This window comes from Chrysemys picta, chromosome 5 (assembly GCF_011386835.1).
Source record: "Chrysemys picta bellii isolate R12L10 chromosome 5, ASM1138683v2, whole genome shotgun sequence".
In the NCBI taxonomy this organism is placed as follows: domain Eukaryota; kingdom Metazoa; phylum Chordata; order Testudines; family Emydidae; genus Chrysemys; species Chrysemys picta.
The window spans coordinates 24,418,458-24,440,640 of record NC_088795.1 but is presented as its reverse complement, the minus strand read 5'-3'; the positions used below and the strand labels follow the sequence as shown (position 1 = coordinate 24,440,640).

The window sequence follows — 22,183 nt, the reverse complement described above, 5'->3', positions numbered from 1 at the left end:
AAGAATTGTTTTTCTTAACCTCTGAGGATAGGACAAGAAGCAATGGGTTTAAATTGCAGCACGGGAGGTTTAGATTGGACATTAGGAAAAACTTCCTAACTGTCAGGGTGGTTAAGCACCCGAATAAATTGCCTAGGGAGGTTGTGGAATCTCCCACTGGAGATTTTTAAGAGCAGGTTGGACAAACACCTGTCAGGAATGGTCTAGATAATACTTAGTCCTGCCATGAGTGCAGGGCACCGGACTAGATAACCTCTTGAGGTCCCTTCCAGTCCTAAGAACGAGGAGTACTTGTGGCACCTTAGAGACTAACAAATTTATTTGACCATAAGCTTTTGTGGGCTAAAACCCACTTTATTGGGTGCCTGCAGTGAAAGATACAGTAGGAAAATATATATACACAGAACATGAAAAAATGGGTGTTGCCATACCAACTGTAACGAGGGTAATTAATTAAGGTGTGCTATTATCAGCAGAAGAAAAAAACTTTTGTAGTGATAATCAGGATGGCCCATTTCCAACTGTTGAGAAGGTGTGAGTAACAGTAGGGGGAAAAATTATGGGAAAACAGTTTTACTTTATGTAATGACCCATCCACTCTAGTTTGTCAACTCGACACCATTAAATTAGGTTTGACTAAAGACTGGGAGGGTGGATGTAGTGAGCACCCACCCACTAAACCCAATAATCGGAAAAAGACCAAAGGATTATGACAGCCCACAGAAGACGAGGCTATTACATGCCACAGGCAGAGAATAAAAGGGATCAAGGTGCACCAGTGCTCCAGGCCTCTGCAATGGCAGGGAAATGATCAAGTGATATATACACAAATAATCCTGGCAAATGACTTCCACCCACATGCTGCAGAAGAAGGCTAAACCCACCTAAGATCAGTGTCAATCTGACCAGGGGGAAAATTCCTTCCTGATCCCACATATGGCAACCAGTTAGACCCTGTGCATCTGAGTAAGAAATCCTGTTTGGTCTTCTGCAAACTACTATAATACATGTAATAATGCATTGTTACAACAGAGTGTCTATAGTGTTTTGAAGGCTAGAATAGGATATTGAACAAGGAGGGTGTCACAGTTCAGGGCTCTTGCACCTGTGATTCCTCCAGTCCACCCAGGGCACCCACTTTTAGGCTTCTGGTTCCTGAGTCATCACCTGTCTTGGCTGTAGACTCACATCTCTCTCCCTCCTTACTGGGGGGTTTTCCCAACTGCACAGTTCCCGGCCTACACTGTGGAGCTTCAAATTTCTCTCAACAGGCCTGTGCACAGCCATTTCTAAGCAAGAACATTTATTCTTAAGGTGAAAGTGTTACAGAGAAAACTTATTCAAAACAATAAAATATTACATGAATGCTAATAAACTTACCAGAGATCAACCCAACTCCAACAAGGGGTCTGGCAGGTGGTCAAACCTTAAACCTCACTTAGAGGTTTTTCTGTGTTTTTACAAATTCATAACACTTTTGGCTCAGAACAGGAACCCCCATGAATCTGAAAGTCACTACTTTATCCAGTTTGGCCCTTTGATCTTGGGAGCCTGGGAACAGATAATCAGCTGACAATGGGTTTATCTTCTCTTCCCAAGTATTTCCTAGGAAACCCACTCAACTAAAAGTTCATTCTTGTTTGGCACATTTTTTAAGATAATCCTTTGAAGCTCATAACAGTTTTCAGGGTTACAATAGTCGTGTCTCCCTGCTAGAGATGTTACATACTGTCCCACAATAACACGAGTATTTTCTCTCTTTTAATACAATGAACTCCTAAGATACTTACACTTAATTCAATAATGTTTGTCTAGGATATTGCAGGAAATTGCCATATCTGTCATAAAGGGGTAGCAGAAATATGAGATATAAAGTGTATCGCCAAGCTGCTGAAAGAAATGAAAGGGATTTATGGTAATTGAAAAATAGGATATGGTATCATTGAGAATTTTTTGTAATTTAAAAGTGGTATAACATTCTGGGTAATGAAACTATACCAATTTACACCAGCTGAAGATCTGGTCCATTGTTTGTAATAGTGTTTATATAATAGTTCTTTGTGCAGCTTTTCCTAAGATACCTAACAATGAATACGGTCTTATAATTATATCCAAGTATGTTTTATACAGCACATTGTGTGTTCTTCAAGAAAATGAATACAAATATTTTGAAAAGTAAATGAAAGTAGCCCAAAGGCACACACTGCATGCCTGATCCTGCACTCCTTAATCAGGCAAAACTCCCCTTGAGGATTGTGCTGAAAGGCACCATAAACACAATGTTAGCAATAGTAAAGTTTAATGATTGTATGTAGGTTCTCAGATCCCCTTCCTAAAAACAATGCATACATGAATAAAGAAATTATTCTCTTTAGAGGGGGAAGATGGTAGTGTTCTCTGATATGAAACAGCTGTATTGTGCGATGCGATAACCATACCATTAGAGCCAAGTGCATCAAGAAAGAAAACAATACGTGAAGTGGTGTGGTATGTGTACCTTCTCTGATCATGCACTCTCCACACAACCCGGAGAGTGCAGTAAATATTCATTCCACGTGTTGCACAGCACCTCACGCTCCTTTCCCCTCTCCCATACTTAATGATCTGTACCAGACATCTCACAAATGGATGCACAGTTCAGCCACAATAACAGCACTCTTAGTTCATTAGACTGGGAGAGATAATGCAGCTTATGGCTGGGGAATATGGGTACTGCTGACAACATTTTCTTCACGATTTGCTGAATTCCTCCCCTTAAACATTCTGGGCTATAAAAAGAAAGAAAGAAATCACATGAAATGAGAACCTAATGTGAGCACAGTCTGCAATTATTCAACTCCACTGTGTTATATTAACTCGCTGCAAATCCTTACACCAGTGACTGCAGCAGCTATGTCACATTTCACTTTGAAATACTTGAAGAAACAAAGTGCTAAAGCACTAAGGAGTTCTCAGGGAACCTCAGCATAAGTCTCGGATGCTGGTTGGCTGCAGTTTCTCTGGTATGATGGGAACCTTCTGGTCACTCTGTCATGACACTTATGTTGTCACTGTAGCTGGTTGTGTAGTGTATTTACATATGATTAATTCTACATTCTGCTATTTCCTTTTCACACATATTTTGCACATTAAATATTGTTAAATGTGAAATGCCATGCCATACAAAACAACCCCCTGTCTCATGAATGGCTTAAAACAATCATGTGATGAGTCAGTAATTTATACTGTTTACTTGTGATTGTGTTAACAAAATCTACCACCACCATTATGTAGTGATTTATTATGCACCCATCACATAGTATGTTGGTACATATGCAGCAGTACCAAGGTCAAACAATAGGGCCACAATACCTACCTACTTATGCAACCACATTGCTGCATGAACCCAGAAAGAGTTGGAATATACAGCAAGTGTATTTCCACAGATCACAACTGTAAATCTTTCCTGATGTTCTCATTAAAGCTGAATAACAATTTTTTCCAGAGTTCTAAGTTCACCTTCCCTTTAAAATGTTAGTTTTAAATCAAAAACCGGTCATACTTTAAAAATTCATGGCCATAATGGGGAGATTTCCAGATATTTCTGATGAAGACTGAAATTTTGTTTTCATCCCTCGAGTCAATCGAGTGCAACATTTATTTGAACAGAAGTCAATATTGGCATATTATCACTGAAAACCTTTTAGACCGATTGCCCAGCTAGACAGTAACAACCACGTCTCTCTTTAAAATTCCTTGCGATTGAATTAATTATTGCCACTACTGCATAGGAATCAACTGGTACTGATTGGAATCTGATGACATATTGCTGCCATCAATACAAAAATCTCTGACGGATTGCTGCATGCCTCTTGTACACTTCCATTCTGCTTATCTGCTGAATGGAAATGAAAACGAGATGCCATCAGTGTATCGATAACCTAGTTTTTAATTTTACTTTTAAAGTTTTTATAGAAAAAAAATCAGAGGACGATAAAGAACCATAATTATAGAGAACATTTCACTTTTAGGCCAACACTGTATACACCTTCCTGACGTGTCATCTTGTACTATACCCCATAAATATAAAAACATAGTGTCAGGGCCTAATTTTACTCTCAGTAGTTACACTGGTTTTACAGCAGCGTAACTCAAGATATGTCTACACTGCAATAATTGGAGGTGTGGTTGCGGCTCGTATAGGCATAGCTGCTCCAACTATGTGCCCTCAATTTAAATAATGAAATTATAATATTTTCAGTAATATTTTTTCTCTTTATACATCCTAACAATTTTTAAGAGCTGTTATGGTGAATCAAGCAGATGCTTTCATTGAGTGGTCCACAGTGATACCTAGGACATTTTGCAGGGTGGTTAGTTAATTTAGAACCCAGCAATCTATATGAGTACTTCAAATTATTCCTTCCAATGTGCATTAGTCAACAATTTATTTTATCTACTATGCATTTAGCTTTGTTAGGCCCCCTCTGGTGTTCTTTGCAGTTCATTCTACTTTGAACAAAACTTTATCATTTTGTGTCATCTGCAAACATCGCTCTGTATATCTCCTTTTGTAGAATGTTAACACATATGAAAACACCGATGAAACAGATACTGATTACATTAAATGTGTTGCGGTAGTTAACACATCTGCTATTTTATCTGCATTTTGGTTCAACTAAATAAAACTATATATTTTCTAAGTGTCTAGTTTTTAAACTTTAGAGTGGGCCAGGTACTACTTTTTGGGCAGCTACCAAAATTCTACTTTCTTTAGAGTTTTCTACCACACCAATCGCCACAGTTTGAGTATCTGTCATACAGGATGACCTATAGGCATGCTAAATCCTTTAAGTCAGCCTGGCAAGTTAATGTAACATAGTACAAGAAAAATGGTCATGTCTTAGGCTAGATTCTGGCTGTGCATGGAGTGGGGAGGGAGTAAGGAGCTGAATACCTTTGCATGGCTGACTCAAGGCAGGCCTGGATTGCATCTTTTTGGGGGGGGGAGTGCAGAGTTGTTTCCAAAGTGTGTTGGGGTTTATGCACTCTCTCACACACTAGGGAGCTGTGGGAAGTATTTTGCCCTACTGAGACGGCACGTCTGTGGTGCATCTCTGCACCATCCAAAAGGCAGGGCTGTGCCAAACAAGATCAATTTAGCCCTGCAATCAAAAATGACACAATTATCATGTATTCTGCCTGCTTTTCTTTAGAGTGCTGTTTTTGTGGATTGCAGGACATCCCTGCAGAGTAGGCTCACCGAGCTTGTGGTAGGCTTGCTAGATAGCTCACAGCTGCACAGCCACTAATCACTTTCTGTGGGCCCAATCCAACTCCCATTCACATCAACAGGAGTCTTTCTGCTGACTTCACTGGAAGCTGGATCAAGCCAGACATCAAAGCAAACAAATTCTGTTTCCATTTTAGTAGTGAAGATGCCGGGTGAACAGAACTCTGTGTGCAGAGCAGGACGCTTTTGGGAATATTGGAAGCCAGAGTCCCTTGCAATAATGTTAGTACAGCTTGATCTCATCTCTGAGGTAAAAAAGTCACTAGACCAGGGGTCGGCAACCTTTGAGAAGTGGTGTGCCAAGTCTTCATTAATTTAAGGTTTCGCGTGCCAGTAATACATTTTGCATTTACAGGGGCCTGCGGACGGAACCCCAGACCAGCAGCGCGGGTGGCAGACAGAACCCCAGAGCGGCAATGGGCTGAGCCACTTGGCCTGCTGCCGGTCTGGGGTTCCGTCCACCGGCCCCTGCCAGCTGGGGTCCCAGCTGCCAGCTCCGCTCAGCCTGCTGCCAGCCCGGAGTTCTGTGCATCCAGGCCGACAGCGGGCTGAGCGGGGCCAGCGGCCAGGACCCTGGCTGGCAGCAGAGTGCCACTAAAAATCAGCTTGCGTGCTGCCTTTGGCACGTGTGCCACAGGTTGCCAACCCCTGCACTAGACTCTAGTTGACCAGACAAAGGAAGATTTGGGATTAGGTTCAGTTACTGTCACCAATCTTGTATTCTCTTATATACTGATAACAGTTTGAATGCATCTCAGCACAGGAAAGATAACATTTCCTCAGGCACCTTTAACGGGGGTTTACGGTCACAGGCTTTAAGTGAGTCAGTAGTCAATTAACGCAGCATCTCTTCCTTTGGCCCAGTGCTAAGAGGCTGTTTGTTTCAAAGTGATTGAACCTTTGTGGTGTTTTTTGTTCTTTTTAACACTCTCCTTGAGAATCTAGAATCAAAGAGGAGCCTCTCACTGGAATAAGCTAACATGAGCCACACTCTGCAGGTCACCGACATCCTCTAAATTTTAGGATGCTACAGCGAGTGAAGACTTGGGACATGCAGTTGGAAGGAGAAAAGGAACCTAGACAAATGGTAAAATGAAGAGCAAACACACAAGTGTGATTAAGTCAGCTCCCCGCCACAAGCTAAGGCCTTGGCTACACTGGCGCTGTACAGCGCTGCAACTTGCTGCGCTCAGGGGTGTGAAAACGCACCCCCCTGAGTGCGGCGAGTGCAGCGCTGTAAAGCGCCAGTGTAATCAGCGCCTGCAGCACTGCATGCTCGCTTGCAGCGTTGCAAGCTATTCCCCTCGGAGAGGTGGAGTACTTGCAGCGCTGCGAGAGAGCTCTCGCAGCGCTGGCGCCGCGACTACACTCGCGCTTCACAGCGCTGCTGCGGCAGCGCTGGGAAGTCCCGAGTGTAGCCAAGGCCATAGTCACACTCCTGTAATACGTCTTCACACATATAGAATATCTTTGCAGGAGATAAGATGCTGGAGGATAACACTTTGCTGGTCTGGTGTGAAGGTATTATTATTACCACCAAGGGGCTAATCAGGATGGATTTGAATGTTACTGTATTGAGGGCCATGCAAAGCTAAAGGAAAATAACCCACAAGCTTGGGGGTTCAAATAAATGAAGCAAAGAGGAGCCATTCTCATTGCACACTCAAAGTGAAGTCAAAACTAGCTTCTCACAGCAGGATTAATTTACAGTTTATGCCAAACGCAGGAACATTCTCTTACGAGGACTCTCTTTAGAATGCCTTCTAAATGTCTAATTTGCCCGACCTGAGCTCAGCTACCTTCTCTCTCCCTTCCTCCTATCAGAGTGGGGGAATTTGGCAGTTTCTTCAAGGAAGGAACAATCTGTATTTTTCACTCTGCTGGGGAAGAGAATGTTAACCCTTTCCCCACAAGGCACTAGATAGGATCTAGTCACCCAATCATAATAGATACTGTGAGCATACATATTACCTTAAGGCCAAGGAGATAAAAGCCTTGTAACTATTACAAAATATCCATCTTCTGTACAAAAGGAAAGAGAAAAATGTTCTTGCTCCCTTCCCCCACCTTTGCCCCAACAGTGACAAGTTCCCCAAGCTCTCTAGCTGTCAGAACTTCCCTCCCATGCTGGTGAGATCAAGCTGAAAAATCTGGCGGTGGCCTTACTTCCCTTTTCATCATCAGACAAGGTACAAGGTCTTGCAAATTGGCAAAAGACATGTTTCACATCGTGAAAGTACAGGCCATCGGCGGGGGCGGCCCCCTCGATGGCCTTGCGGCCATCGGCGCCAAGGTACATAGGATAGTCGCGTAGGACAGTAAGACTCACATGCATAATAATGAGATGATTAAAACCCCACTTTGTCACATCTCAAACCCAGGAAGGTCGAAGCTCTGTATGCTTCTTGCCCTGGAGACAGTATGCGCATAGAGAGGATGCATGCTCCCCTAGTGTCCTGACTGGTTTCGTGTGAAGTATATGCAGAGGATCGCGCGGCCTGTCCGTGAGAACTGGTGGCAGAGGTGGTATCAAACTGCATCCCACAAAGAACATCCTGCAGTAAGTGACTGTGGAGTAATAAAGCAAAGGGGGATTAGTGGGAGACGGGTATGCTTGTGGGTCCGAGTGGTGCGATACCAGGAGGCGAAGGAGCCTATGGCTTAACCCCCGAGAGAGAGTGGACTCTTGAGAACCGCTGTTGCACTGAAGCGGTTCCTCCGAGGGATCGTAGGGAGCTGAAAGAGCACAGGCCTGTGAGTCTGTGACCCTGTGGGAACAGCACGGAGATGGCCTATAACCATCTCCTTAAGAAGGACATTGTAGAGCTGTGCAGAGAGAGAGAGAGGGCCGCACATTGGAAAATTCACCAAGGCACAGCTGATTGCCCAGTTGGAAGAGAATGATCGCTCTAAGGAGCTGGTTCCTGAGCCAGCTCAGTCCGCAAGAGAGGCTGGGAACAGCCAGGGAGCCCCAGGATCCACTGACCCGACCAGCAGGGGATCTTCCCGACCGAGTTCCCCGTTGGTGGAGCTGGAAAAGGGACTGAAACTGAAAGAGCTGGAGGACCGTGAGAGAGAATGGCAGGACCATTGTGTGACGATGCTGCCCGTGGGAGCCAGCTCTGTGGTCACTCAATTAGGGTGAACTGCAAACAGAATGGGGCAGACAAACCCCAAATGCTGGTGGATATTCCAAATACACCTCTACCCCGATAGAACACAAATTCAGATATAATGCCGTAAAGCAGTGCTCCGGGGTGGTGGGGCTGCGCACTCCGGCGGATCAAAGCAAGTTCGATATAATGTGGTTTCATCTATAACGCGTTAAGATTTTTTGGCTCCCGAGGACAGCGTTATATTGGGGTAGAGGTGTACTTAGATTTAGCAAGCCAGCACCAAACAACTTCTGTATTACCTCACTGGTTACTCAGAAGTCCAAACAACACAGTTCCCTTAAAGTACCGAGCCTCAGGCCTCCATCCAGACACACGTGTCAGATATGATGATGATTACTGATAATCTTATCTCATCATATAAAATAAAAGGTTCTCCTGATCCCAAAGAACCAAGCCCCAGACCCAGGTCAAATGATAACTTAGATCTTACCGAAAATACATGCTTATAGCCAATTCTTATTAACTAAGCTAAAATTTATTAAAAAAGAAAAGAGGGAGTGTTGGTTAAAAGATCAATATACATACAGTCCTCAGTTCAATTCTAATACATATTAGAGATGAGCTTGTAGTTGCCTAAAGTCCATTTAGAAATAGTCCATAGGTTATAGTCCAATGTCCATATTCAGGGTGACTCCAGTCAGAGACTGGTGATCTCAATCCTTATGGCTTAAGGTTTCCTCCTCTTGAAACCCAAAGCAGATCTGAGATGAAGAAGGATCGTGTCCCAGGGTTTTTATACATTTCCTGCAGCCTTTTGGCCTGAGAAAACAATAAGCTTACCTTTCCTTCTCCTAAATATCCTGGCAATTAGCACAGGATAATTTATCCATTAAACAGTTCAGATACAGGTTACCACAACCTTCAAAAGAGACATATAGACAATAATACTATTTCACTCAAGTGTCTTCCTAAATGTTAATACTCCTTTTTTGAACTTTGAATCAAAGCTCAAGTCTTGTCTATTGCTAGTTTGCTTACATCACAAGACCTGAGCAAACATCTACCCTTCTATCTCTAACAATGCAGACTTGCATTTCAAAGCTCTATTCATTTACATATCTTCCTAACCAGTCTCTAAAGTTCGGCCATGGGTCAGGTCAGTCTGTGAGTTCATTAACTCTTTCTGGCCCTGTCACCTTTCAATGAGATATTATATTACAATCATAACGTCACACCATGAGAAGGAATGGGAGGACCGTGAGAGATAGAGGCAGCATAAGCTGGTGATGGCGGAGCTGAGAAGCAGAGAGACCCCCTCCTGTGGTGAGTGTGGATGGGCCCAGGCTGGCTAAGCCCCTAGTGAACTCAGATATAAAAGTGCTGCCTCAGTATAAGAAGGGGATAATATCGATGCCTTCTTCACTGCCTTTGAGAAGGCCTACAATGTGCACCAGGTTGACCCTGCAGACAGGCTTCAGCATCTACTCTGCGCTGGTTAGGCCTCAGCTGGAGTATTGTGTCCAGTTCTGGGCACCGCATTTCAAGAAAGATGTGGAGAAATTGGAGCGGGTCCAGAGAAGAGCAACAAGAATGATTAAATGTCTAGAGAACATGACCTATGAAGGAAGGCTGAAAGAATCGGGTTTGTTTAGTTTGGAAAAGAGAAGACTGAGAGGGGACATGATAGCAGTTTTCAGATATCTAAAAGGCGGTCATAAGGAGGTGGGAGAAAACTTCTTCATCTTAGCCTCTAAGGATAGAACAAGAAGCAATGGGCTTAAACTGCAGCAAGGGAGTTTAGGTTGGACATTAGGAAAAAGTTCCTAACTATCAGGGTGGTTAAACATTGGAATAAACTGCCTAGGGAGGTTGTGGAATCTCCATCTCTGGAGATATTTAAGAGTAGGTTAGATAAATGTCTATCAGGGATGGTCTAGACAGTATTTGGTCCTGCCATGTGGGCAGGGGACTGGATTTGATGACCTCTCGAGGTTCCTTCCAGTCCTAGAGTCTATGAATCTCACCCCCTTGCCAGATCCCAAAGCCATAAAGATGTTCAGCCAGATGGATGAGGTGGAAGCAGGTGACTATGAACTGTTCAACAAGCCCGGCTGTGCAAGTTTGAGCTGACCCCCAAGGCATACAGGAAAAGGTTCCTGAGTGTGCAGAAGACCCAGGGGGTGACCTATCTGGAACTGGTCATGCTGATGGCGGAATACACCCGTAAGTGGGCAAATGGGACCGGGGCCCAGACCAAGGAGGACGTGATTGAACTGTATGGGGCTGGAGCGACTGTATGAACTCTGTCCCCCTGACCGGAGGATGTAGTTTGTGGACAAGAGGCCAAAGGACCTGTGCCACGCAGGGCTGCTGGCTGACGAGTTTGTAGCTATCTGGTTGGGATATGGAATGGAATCCCAGGGGGACAGGCCCACATCTGTGCAGAAGAGGGGTCACCCAGGGGCTTCCCTGAAGGGAGTCTCAGATAAATCCCTCCTGAGAGGCACAGCCAATACCAGAGTTGACTGACCGGCCCCAGGGGACCAACGGGACCTGAGGTGTAATTACTGTGGGCGGGGGGGGGGGGCACAGATGGGTCCGGTGCCAAAAGCTCAGGGACAGGATGAGCAAACCGAGCCCACAAAGGGTTAACTGGGTGGGAGACCAGCCAGAGGAAGGGCTGGCTCCCCAGGCAGGAGAGGGTGGCCGTTTAGCAATGGCCCAAGGGGGGAGGGAGTCTCTCAGGCCAGCCCCTTGGGGAGGATGGATGCTCTGGATTCAAAGTTCTCAGTCTACAGGGTGGGCAGGGGGCAGTCCCTGAGGAGCGAGTGCCTCATTCCCCTGGAGGCGGATGCGAAGCAGGTCACTGGGACTTGAGGTGACGCTGACCCGGCCCGAGGTGGTGGCCCCAAACTGGGTGGTGCCCAACACCTACCTAACCCTAACGGGGGTGTGCAGGCCCCTGTTTAAGGTACCCAGGGCAAGGGTACCTCTGAAATGGGGGGCCAAGGAGGGGCCCAAAGATGTGGGGGTGCACCATCAGTTGCCAACCAAGGTGCTGATGGGGGGTGACCTGGTGGATTGGCCGGGCGGCCCCCAGAGCACCCTAATCATCACCCGTAGCCAGAGCCAGCAAAGGGCATTCTGCTCTGACACCAGGGCGGTGCCCTGCCAGGGATGCAGGTTCCTACCCCAGCGGGAAAGGAGTCACTGGGGACAGGAGTTGGTGGGGCCGCTGCCTCAGACCAGCCACTGAGAGGGAGCAGGTCCCCATCCCTTCCCCAGCCGCTGAATTCAAGGCCGAGCTGAGGAAGGATCCCCCCTTAGAGAAGCTAAGGGAACTTTCTGGCCACAGCACAGCGAAACCCCTGGGGGTAGGCTGCCGGGAAAGATTCCTGTGGGAGAAGGGATTCCTGTATCGGGAATGGGCTCCCCAAGGGGAAGTGGAACCATGGGGGATCAGGAGACAGCTAGTGCTCCCCCAGAAGTATCGCCGCAGGCTACTGTACCTGGCCCACGATGTCCCTCTCTCAGGACACCAGGGAATCCAGCACACCAGGCAGAGGCTGCTACAGAACTTTTACTGGCCCGGGATCTTTGATGCCATCCAGCAGTACTGCAGGTCCTGTGACCCCTGCCAGAGGGTGGGGAAGGCCCAGCACAAGCAGCTTTGAGGCCCCTGGCCATCATAGAGGAGCCTTTCCAGAAGGTGGCCATGGACAGCAAGGCAACTCGGACAGGGCAAAAATACATTCTGGTGGTGGTAGATTTCACTATTCCCTATCCTGAGGAGGTGGCCTTGGTGAGGAAGACACTGTGGCAGATGCACTGCTGACCGTTTTCAGCAGAGTGGGGTTCCCCAATGAGGTACTTACAGACCAGGGCTCCAATTTCATATCAACTCTGCTCCGGTGCTTGTGGGAGAAGTGTGGGGTCCGACGCACCTGGGCCTCAGCATACAACAGGCTGGTGAAGAGGTTCAATGGGACCCTAAAGATGATGCTGAAAACCTTTATGAACCAGCACCCACAAGACTGGGACAAGTATTTACCCCACCTGCTATTCGCGTACCGGGAAGTGCCCCAGGAATCAACTGCGTTCTCTCCTTTTGAGTTGCTGTATGGGGACCTCTGGACTTGTTGAGGGACGAATGAGAGGGGAAGGTCTCCCCCGATGGAAAATTAGAAGTGGAGTATGCACTGACTTTCTGGGAAAAACTCACTGAGCTCATGGACTTGGCCGGTGAGAATTTAGCCAGGGCCCAAGAGAAGCAAAAGGTCTGGTACAACCGCTCAGCACGTGCCTGCTTCTATGCTACCAGGGACCAGGTGACGGTTCTCATTCCCGTAAGAAAGAATAAACTACAGGCTGCCCAGGACAGGCCCTTTAAGGTCATCAAGCAGCTGAGAGAGGTAAACTATGTAGTGAAATCCTTGCGGCCAGAGTTGGGCACCAGCACAATGAGAGTCCATGAAAATGTTACATTTGTTCTGGGATGATTAGACCCTCAATAGCTGAACACATCTTTATGAAACTTGTTCAACATAAGAATGGCCATACTGGGTCAGACCAAAGGTCCATCTAGCCCAGTACCCTGTCTTCCAACAGTGGCCAATGCCAGGTGCTTCAGAGGGAATGAAGAGAACAGGTAATCATCATGTGATCCACCCCATTGCCCACCCAGCTTCGGGCAAAGAGAGGCTAGGGACACCATCACTCTTTCCAACAGATTTTGCAATTTGAAGCAGATTCACCCAGTCAAAGAATATCAGGCTGGAAGGGACCTCTGCTACAAATAACTTTTACATTTCTACCTTTCTTGTATGACTCTCTGGGCCAAATGTTTAACAGACCTCCTTAAAGGCTTCCACAACATTTGTAGGCAGATTTAGTTGCAGAGCAAATTGGTCAGTTACATGTAGTTTGTGGATTTGCATAAGACTTTGTGCAAATGCTGAGGTTTGGACCTAAAAGATCTGTTAGCTAGCACTCAAACAGGAAACTAAAACCTACTTCTAAAGCAGATAGGTAATTTATTTACTGGCTTTGAAATATTGGCTCCACCTCCACTGCCTGTCCATTAGTCCTTCCCAGAAGGTCAATAACAATAATATCCACTTTTATAAATACAATATTGGCATGCCAAGAAGGGACACCATCAAGGTGAGTTGTCCTAACTCCCTACAACAAGTTATCATGTGTATGTTAAATTGAGGGGAAAACAATCGGTAAAGAAACAGATTTTTGTTTTATACTTCCAGCTATGCACAACAGAAGCAGGAACCAACCCCCCTGCCCATCCCAGATGAAGCCCTGACTGCAGCAATACTCACCTTTACCTTCCACTCTACTGCCTCAATCAGCCCAGTCTAGATGAAACTTCAACTGGTCCATCATGCTGGAACAACTGACAGCGTCACCTTGGCAACAGCTTATTAGGCCATGTTCAATGCACTGCAGTGTCTCCCCAGTGCAGGATTTGCTTTGAGGTCCTAGCCCTAATCTATAAAGCCCCAATAATGTGAGCTAGATCAGGGGCTCTGTGCAACCCTTCAAGAATACACCAATCCACACAGGAAATATGACTGACAGAGGTTGGGGGGAAAAAATAACACTCACTGCTCAAGTTACACTTTCCTCTGGAGCCAAGAGCCCTCGCCTGTGGAGCATTCCTCTGCTGGAGATCAGGAAAAGCCCATATATTTTACAAAATAAAATGCTAGAACATCCTTGAAGGCCTGCCCCAATAGAGGACAATGGGGCAAACTTACACCTCAGATAGGTGCTGAAAAAGGCGTATTTAAGAAAGCATATAGTTACAAGAAAATTTAAATTACACAGTTTTTGGAGGGAGAAGTTAGATCGGGGCTAATGAAAATGAGTCATTTAGACATACATGCATACCTGGTTGGATGGTCTCTACACTATGCTGTTTAAGACGCTCTATCAAAACTTTCCAGGGCTTGGCATTTATACCTGGGAAGAGGAAGAGTTCTGATCTTAGGTTGAAATAATCCTGGGAAATACAGTTCAGCAAGCAACTACAATTATTTGAATTAGTTGAATTGCAGCATCAAGTCTGTTCTATTATCCTGGGATCAATTCTGCTACAGCACACACTTTTAGTATCTTATTAGTAAAAGTTTCCCACTGAAATCAGGGGGATGACTCATGGAATGAAAGTACTGCTCGATGAAAGTAAAGGAGAGAGGAAGCCAGCCCTTAATGCACGGAATGGGCCTTTTCTAGTTTGGAGTTTATTTATTGTTCCAAGGCGGCACAATCTATGTAGAATAAAACAAAACACCCCCCCCCCCACAACCAAATTTGGGCTAGGCCAGGAGCTAAGTAAATTCAAATCTTAACAGCACAATCATTTATATGACTTACCAGCAATACTTATCCCATCCAAAAAAGAAGTTCCAAGTAGGCAATCTTTGATTTCATTTTGTATGAAATTTCTTCCAAAGGACCTATGGAATATGGAAATAAAAATTTCAAAAGCACGTGCAACCTGGAGTGATTCCCCCCCACCCCCCTGAACCTTGTATCCAATATGGACAAAGTAAATCACTTCATGTTAACTTGCTGCTGAAAGAATCTCTTCTGCAGGGGGGGGGTGGGTCTGGCAGCATATGTACTCACGCAATATAAAAGTGGCCAAGGACAGTCAGTCATTTACTGTTTGTCAAAGGTGCTATCATCTTTGATAGGGACTGCTCCAGGCTAGGGTGGACACATGACTCCAATTAGCCTGCAAAGAGTCAGTTGAAGCTGTTAGGCTAATGAGAACACCTGACTCCAATTAACCTGCAAAGAGTCAGGTGAGGCCGTTAAGCTAATGTGAACACCTGACTCTAATTAAGGCCCCTCTGATACTATAAAAGGGCTCACTCTGGTCAGACCAGAGAGAGCCAGAGAAAAGGAAGTGTGGTTGAAGGGCTGGGTAATGAAGACACCCTTAAGCCACTGGAAAAGGAGTCTAAGGTAAGGGTGAAGAAGGTGTTAAGAGAGAGAAGTAGGAGAACTGTGGGGAAGTGGCCCAGGGAAATGTAGTAACTCTGGCAGTGAAAGGTCAGTTGCCAATAGCTGCTGCCATTAGGGTCACTGGGCTGGAACCTAGAGTAGAGGGTGGACCTGGGTTCCCCCCAACCCCCACTATAGAAACATCTCCTGGGAGGGGAAGACAGGCCCCTGATAGAACAGGAGGCTAAACTGTTCTTGAATAAGCCCATAGGGACAACAGAGACTGTGGGAGCTCTCTCACCAACCTCCTTGCTGGCTTATGATGAAAAGGGCTCAGTAGACTATAACCCTGGCCCTAGAGAGAGAGGTCTATGTGGAGGATTGCAGTGAGTCTCTGAGGCTAGCATAAACTGCATGGGGAAGCATGGGACCCATGGGGACAAGGTCTGAGCTCTGCCACTACATAAATACATTTTATTGTCAAGCTTTGCCTCTGATCCTCTTACACCAAACACTGTGACTTCTACTCTGGGTTATCTGTTTTCTTTTCATGATATTGGGCCAGCCAATGGTGCCATGCTGCATTCCATGAGCTGAGGATCTGCCCATTGGTCTCATGTTGGGCCGGATTCTGTCCCCCTTATGTTGACTAGTACAATACCCCACAAGCAAGCCCCATTGAAATCAGTGTTAGTAGAGTGAGGTATTACTCAGTGTGAGTAGGGGTGACAGAATCTTGCCTATTATGTCTAACTATTCTTTCTACATGTAGCAATGTAAATTAAAGGCTGTTTTCTAAATACGACACTTTTAAAAGTAGATATTCTCCCTGCCTAATGCAGTTGCCATCTTGTCCTTAAGATGCAGCATGTTATAGTCACTGTTTTCTTAGATCTTAACACAAGGAGAATTTAACCATCCCCCCTCCTTTCCCCCACCAATTCCTGGTGAGTCCAGATCTAATCCCCTTGGATCTTAAAACAAGGAAAAAATCAATCAGGTTCTTAAAAAGAAGGCTTTTAATTAAAGAAAGAAAGGTAAAAATCATCTCTGTAAAATCAGGATGGAAAATAATTTTACAGGGTAATCAGAGTCAAAGAGCCCAGAGGAACCTCCTCTAGCCTTAAGTTCAAAGTTACAGCAAACAGAGGTAAACCCTCTAGCAAAAGGAACATTTACAAGTTGAGAAAACAAAGATAAACCTAACACGCCTTGCCTGGCTGTTATTTACAAGCTTGTAAATGAGACTTATTCAGAAGATTTGGAGAGCATGGATTGATGTCTGGTCCCTCTCAGTCCCAAGAGCGAACGCCCCCAAAACAAAGAGCACAAACAAAAGCCTTCTCTCCCCCCCCCCCACCAAGATTTGAAAGTATCTTGTCCCCTTATTGGTCCTTTGGGTCAGGTGTCAGCCAGGTTACCTGAGCTTCTTAACCCTTTACAGGTAAAAGGATTTTGGAGTTGCTGGCCAGGAGGGATTTTATAGTGTTGTACACAGGATGGCTGTTACCTTTCTCTTTATAGTTATGACACGAGTCTTCATTTATTCACTCTGATTTAAGGTTTTGCGTGCCAGTAATACATTTTAATGTTTTTAGAAGGTCTCTTTCTATAAAAGTCTACAATATATAACTAAACTATTGTTGTATGCAAAGTAAATAAGGTTTTAATGTTTAAGAAGCTTCATTTAAAATTAAATTAAAATGCAGAGCCCCCCAGACCTGTGGCCAGGACTCAGGCAGCGTGAGTGCCGCTGAAAATCAGCTTGCATGCTGCCTTCGGCACATGTGCCATAGGTTGCCTACCCCTGATTTAGATCTAGTTGGAAGATCTGTTATTTTATAAAGTATTTATGGACTGGACAGCCCAAAAGTGTTTGGCATTTTATAAAACCTCTAGCTTTGTGAAATAGTTTTTATGATGGTGGCAGTGTTACCTGGGGTTTTTTCAACCCAAAGCTCTTGCTAACTTTTACTCTGTGCGAGGTGGTGTCAGGAAATAAATCAGGGGAGACACGGCCATCCAACCGATAGATGGCTGTACAAGCAGGACAACACAAGAGTTCTTTCACTTAAAGCTAAGCTTAGCTTTCACTTACAGCTAAGCGGCAGCCCATCTGCCAATGGGAACACAAGATGCATCCAGAGGGAGAGTCGGGTCCCAAAGAGTCCCACTACCTCAAACTTCCCCCCCTTATTTTATACATTAGTAACACAATGACATGTCCCTTAAAGAAAACTTGTTAAGAAAGCAGTTGCAATGGTCAAGCAAGAGGTTTTCTTCTGATTATTGATTAACCAGGTGTGGGTTTTTCCCAGAGTTTGCAGCCTTGAGGTCCTAATAGACATTCCTGAGAGCACATCCTGCTCTTCTAAGGCTGGGTCTACACTACCCGCCGGAATCGACCTCTCAGGGATCGATTTGTCGCATCCCGTTGGGACGCGACAATCTATCCCCGAATCGACGCTCTTACTCCACCAGGGGAGATGGGAGTAAGCGCCGTCGACAGGAAGCCGCAGAGGTCTATTTTGCTGCCGTCCCTACAGCGGGGTAAGTCGGCTGCGATACGTCGAATTCAGCTACGCTATTTGCGTAGCTGAATTTGTGTATCTTAAATCGACCCCCCCCTGTAGTGTAGATGTAGCCTAAGTAGTGGTGTAAGAGATCCAGGCATGGGCTCAAAACACAATACAGTGCTGAGAAACAGAGGACTTCATTATCCAGGTCTTTCCATTAGGCACCTTTCACCTTCACTAAATTTACATTACATTTTTTTTAAAGACACTCGTCACAGCCAGATGCTCATTTATGGGCTTGGTCTAGTCCCATTTGTCATTTGGAATCTAGCTTTTTACTTCAGTAGGGGCAGGCCCAGGGCCAGTGGCAGGTCCCAGTACCAAACATGTAGCCACTGATTTCCAAGGACTTCAGATTCCCTGGACCTGATTATTCAAAGCACTAAACTTCAAATGGAATCAGTGGCTACAGCAGATGTTCGGCACCTCTGAAAATCAGGCCCTAGAGGTGTCTCAGAGTGGGACTATCGTGTAGACATAATTAACCCTTGCAAGATTGGGGTTTAAATTTGGCCGCCTTTGAAATAGCCTAAACGTTTACATTCAGGGTATAAATCTTTTTTATCTTAATGTACCTTCCAGGCAGTGCTAATCCCCAGAGCACTAAGAATGGAACCAGAGCCCCAGTGAGAATCTCACTCCCTCATTCTATTTCTCTCTCTCATGTTCCAGTCACTTGTAACTGAATGGAAATCTGTCCCGTTCATTTCTGTAAGGGTTTTGTGAGGGTTACCTTTGGTAGTGAACACCCCTGCTGATTTGAGGCTTTCCCAGTACTTGCAGGGTCACGTTATCTGACACATGTGCATACATGTTATTGCTGGCACCCTTTTCATTTTCGATGCTGGTGAGTTGCCTAAGAGTGCATGTAGTGATGCCAAGGGAGGAACAATGCAGTGCTAAGGCTCAAGTTGCAAGCTTCACTCAGAGAAGTTGTCCCAGTGACTTCAGTGAAGTCGCTTGTGGGCCTTTGTGTTATTCAGCCAATGGGCTGGGCAGAAGGGAATTCTGAATCACACCACCTCATAGGGATCGGCACAGGCCATACCATCATTAAGGAAGGTGCTACCTAATTCCTTTATGTGGCCAGGCTGCTCTGTGGGCCAGTGTTGAAGGAGGTGTATGACCATGAATTTGCCTCCTCCTTGCCCCTCTGGCGAGATGCATGGCCCTCAGGAAACTCTGAGGGAACTGTCCCTGTGATCCATTGTGTGCAGTGGCCGCAACTGTGAAGAGCCTGTCCATGGGCTGTAGAGTCTGGCTGAAAAGCGCCTTACATAGTTCCCTCCCCTTGCACTGGTGTAAGAGTTTGCCACAGTCTAGCCTTGTGTGAGTAAAGTTTATCGAAGAGACTAAAATGACCATACTGAAGCCCAAGTTGGAAAGAGACAGTAAAGGCTCGGCTCCTGTTTCCATTGAGTCCAATGGGAGCAGATTTGGACCCATGATAAAAAAACAACCACTAAGAGTCTCACAATAGTGCTAGAGCACAAGTTACTTCCCCATAACAATTCTGTAGCTTCCTCATGACAGCTCCAATTTACACTAAAGCAATCTCTTTACAACACCCACATACTGATAAACAAATACTTCCCTTACCAAAAAGAGAAGCAGCAGTTTTTCCTGGAAAATACTGAATTTCCAAACATATTCCTACTGTAATAGGAGTATGTGTAACCAACTCTTCTTAGATAAGAAAAACAATATCTTTCTGTAGAAGGGTGGGATGGGTAATGGTTATGTGGACAATTCTATAAAAGCTCCTGTTCATTGGATATGCTGAGGCTTGCTAGAATAGCTTTAACGGAGTCTACCCAGACATTAATTCATGTTAAGATTGTGAAGTGAGTTGGGATAAACGAGTTAATTTGAAGTTTCCCATACGGAAAAGTGATAGTGTTTGTCGTGTAATCAGCACATTGCTTTTCCATACGGGTCAGCAGTGGGAATCTTTCTAGCACAGCGTGTGGTGTTTGCCAACTTGTTTTAATCTCGTTTCCCTAGGAGGCAGAAGTATGATTGCTTTCCATAGAGAGTGACCTTGAACCTGCCCCAACCATTACCCTCCAGGACGTAGATTCATATATGGGGGGAGGGGAAGAAGAGAAAGGAGAACAGAGTGTGTGCTCACCCTAGGTGCTGTGGTCCTGAGATGAATACAACCGGCTTAATCACACCTAGAAAGGTGCAGAGAGGGCTGTGCTGAGAGGAAAGGCAGCTTCTTGAGAGGCTTCCCCTTTTTGTGACTCGTCTGGGATGCCTATGCAGCCCGTTGGCCTTATGCAAAAATGGGGAAGTGCCTAGGACCCAGAATCCTTCACTGTGTATGTGAACTAATGTCTCTATGACAAAAGACTAGTTAATGCTGCACTCAGAGCGGATTCATTCCCAATGTGCATTAATGTAGGAGACCAGAATCTGGCCCCGAAAGCCAGATTCCATTTACATTTACTCCTGTGAAGTTGTACCTTACACTAGGAGTGGATGTCCTTGAAGTCTTTGGCGTATCGTCTGGGTGTAAGGTGTTACTAACTGTGAGGAAAGGTATCAGTCTGTCCCTAAGAAAAGGTGTGAACTGCTTCCATTCATCTCACTGGGATGTGACCTAAACAGCCTAATGATGAAAATTAAAACATCAATTTTGTTAACAATCCATTCCTTATAGGGCTGGATTATTCCTTACCATGTAGTAATGTCCAGGACTTTGGCCACTTGGAAGTAGCTGAAGTTTTGGGGCATCCATTACTTCCCTTGGGAGACTATTCTGCAGATGCCACTGATATGGAAATTTCCTGGTATTGCCAGCCTAAATGTTCCCTTTATCACTCCTAATTATACCCCAGAGTCAGGAGTGCTGCCAGCTTTTCCACCGGCCTAGGCAGCGGAAGGTCCTGCCCCGAAATGCCACCCCCCCCAGAAGCGGCGGAAGGTCCCATCGCTGAAATACCGCCACAGTCGCCGCCCTCCAAATTGCAGTGCCCTAGGCAACGGCCTAGGTGGCCTAATGGGTTGTGCTGGCCCTGCCCAGAGTTTGAAGTGAAAAAGAACTGGGGCCAAGATGGCAGAAACTTAGGCCCCAAATAACTTTTTTGACCAAAACTTTAGGCATGGAGTGAATTTAGGGGCCTATGAGGTCGGGTGGCAGTGGAGGGGGAATTCTGTCGATTAGAGTGGCAACTCAATCTGGGCTTTATGTACAAAGGGCCGTTTGTGGATGTGGTCTGTTACCAGTTCCCAGGCTCTGCAGAGTTCTCTCCTGCTCTCATACACACAGATGTGTCTCAGAGCTTTCTCCTAGAGGCCTGGATCCTTATCTGTGGGTCCATGTGTCTCTCTCCTGACCCTTTGCTAGAGCTCCATGCTTGGGAGAGGTCCTAGCTCCTACTCTCCCCAACCACCTTCCTTCTACTGTCTGAAGTCCCTTCTGTATGAGTTGCCTGACCTGGCACCAGCTCCGCCTAATGCCCCTGCACCTTAGCTGCACTAATTGCTCTCTGGGTACAATTAACCCTTTCACTGCCAGTGTGAGGGTACATACCCCATCACAGCCTGATTCACCACCGTCAAGTCAATAGCATCATACTGGCATAAAACTGGAGTAATTAAGTGATTTATTAAGCCAATAAATATAACGGTGCAAATTCTTTTCTTATATACCACCATTGCAGTCAGTGGAATGACTCTAGGATCAGGGATAAATGGGGCCCAATATGTATAACACCTGTTTAATGTACAAAAATATGAATTGGCTTTAGCAAATATGTAATATCTGCTCTAGTCATCTGTGTAATAAAAATCTGCTGCAATGTTTATTTACTGTGTTCAGAAACTGTAAGTGAAGCCACATGAATGGCTTTGAGAGAGCATGGTTTGCTTTTCAGCTGCAAAGCTGTAACACTGCCCGGAAATTTGATTTATGAAGCCTACCTTCTATGTCTGCTCTGGTTCCTGTTCTGAATTTAGCAACATGGAATAGGGTCCTGATTGGCTGCCTCTGAGGCAGCCCAGTGATTGGTCACTCTAGTGTAGGTCCCTTTCTTCAAGGGTGTGAATGCATGTTGTGTTGCATACAAATAGAATGGGATAAGGCAAAAGCCTTTTAACCGCTACCTGGCTTTATGGTGATCAGTGATCACCATCAGCAGGCATCCTCAAATCTCTCCTTAAAACACACTCATTTCAGTTAGCCTTCCAGCTGCTGTCTCCTTCACCTCCATCTATGCTCTCCCTAGTACCTTATTCTTGGTAATATA

The 22,183-nt window shown here is 45.4% G+C and overlaps 1 long non-coding RNA gene across 1 annotated transcript; it reads right to left on the bottom strand.

Moving 5' to 3' along the window:
- Positions 1-1,148: 1,148 nt before the first annotated feature.
- Positions 1,149-15,338, bottom strand: LOC135984100 (uncharacterized). The gene is made up of 4 exons (XR_010602009.1): positions 15,034-15,338; positions 14,779-14,861; positions 14,293-14,364; positions 1,149-2,768 (listed from the first exon to the last, which is right to left on the bottom strand). It is a non-coding gene; the product is annotated as an uncharacterized LOC135984100 (long non-coding RNA).
- Between the last annotated feature and the right edge of the window lie 6,845 nt (positions 15,339-22,183).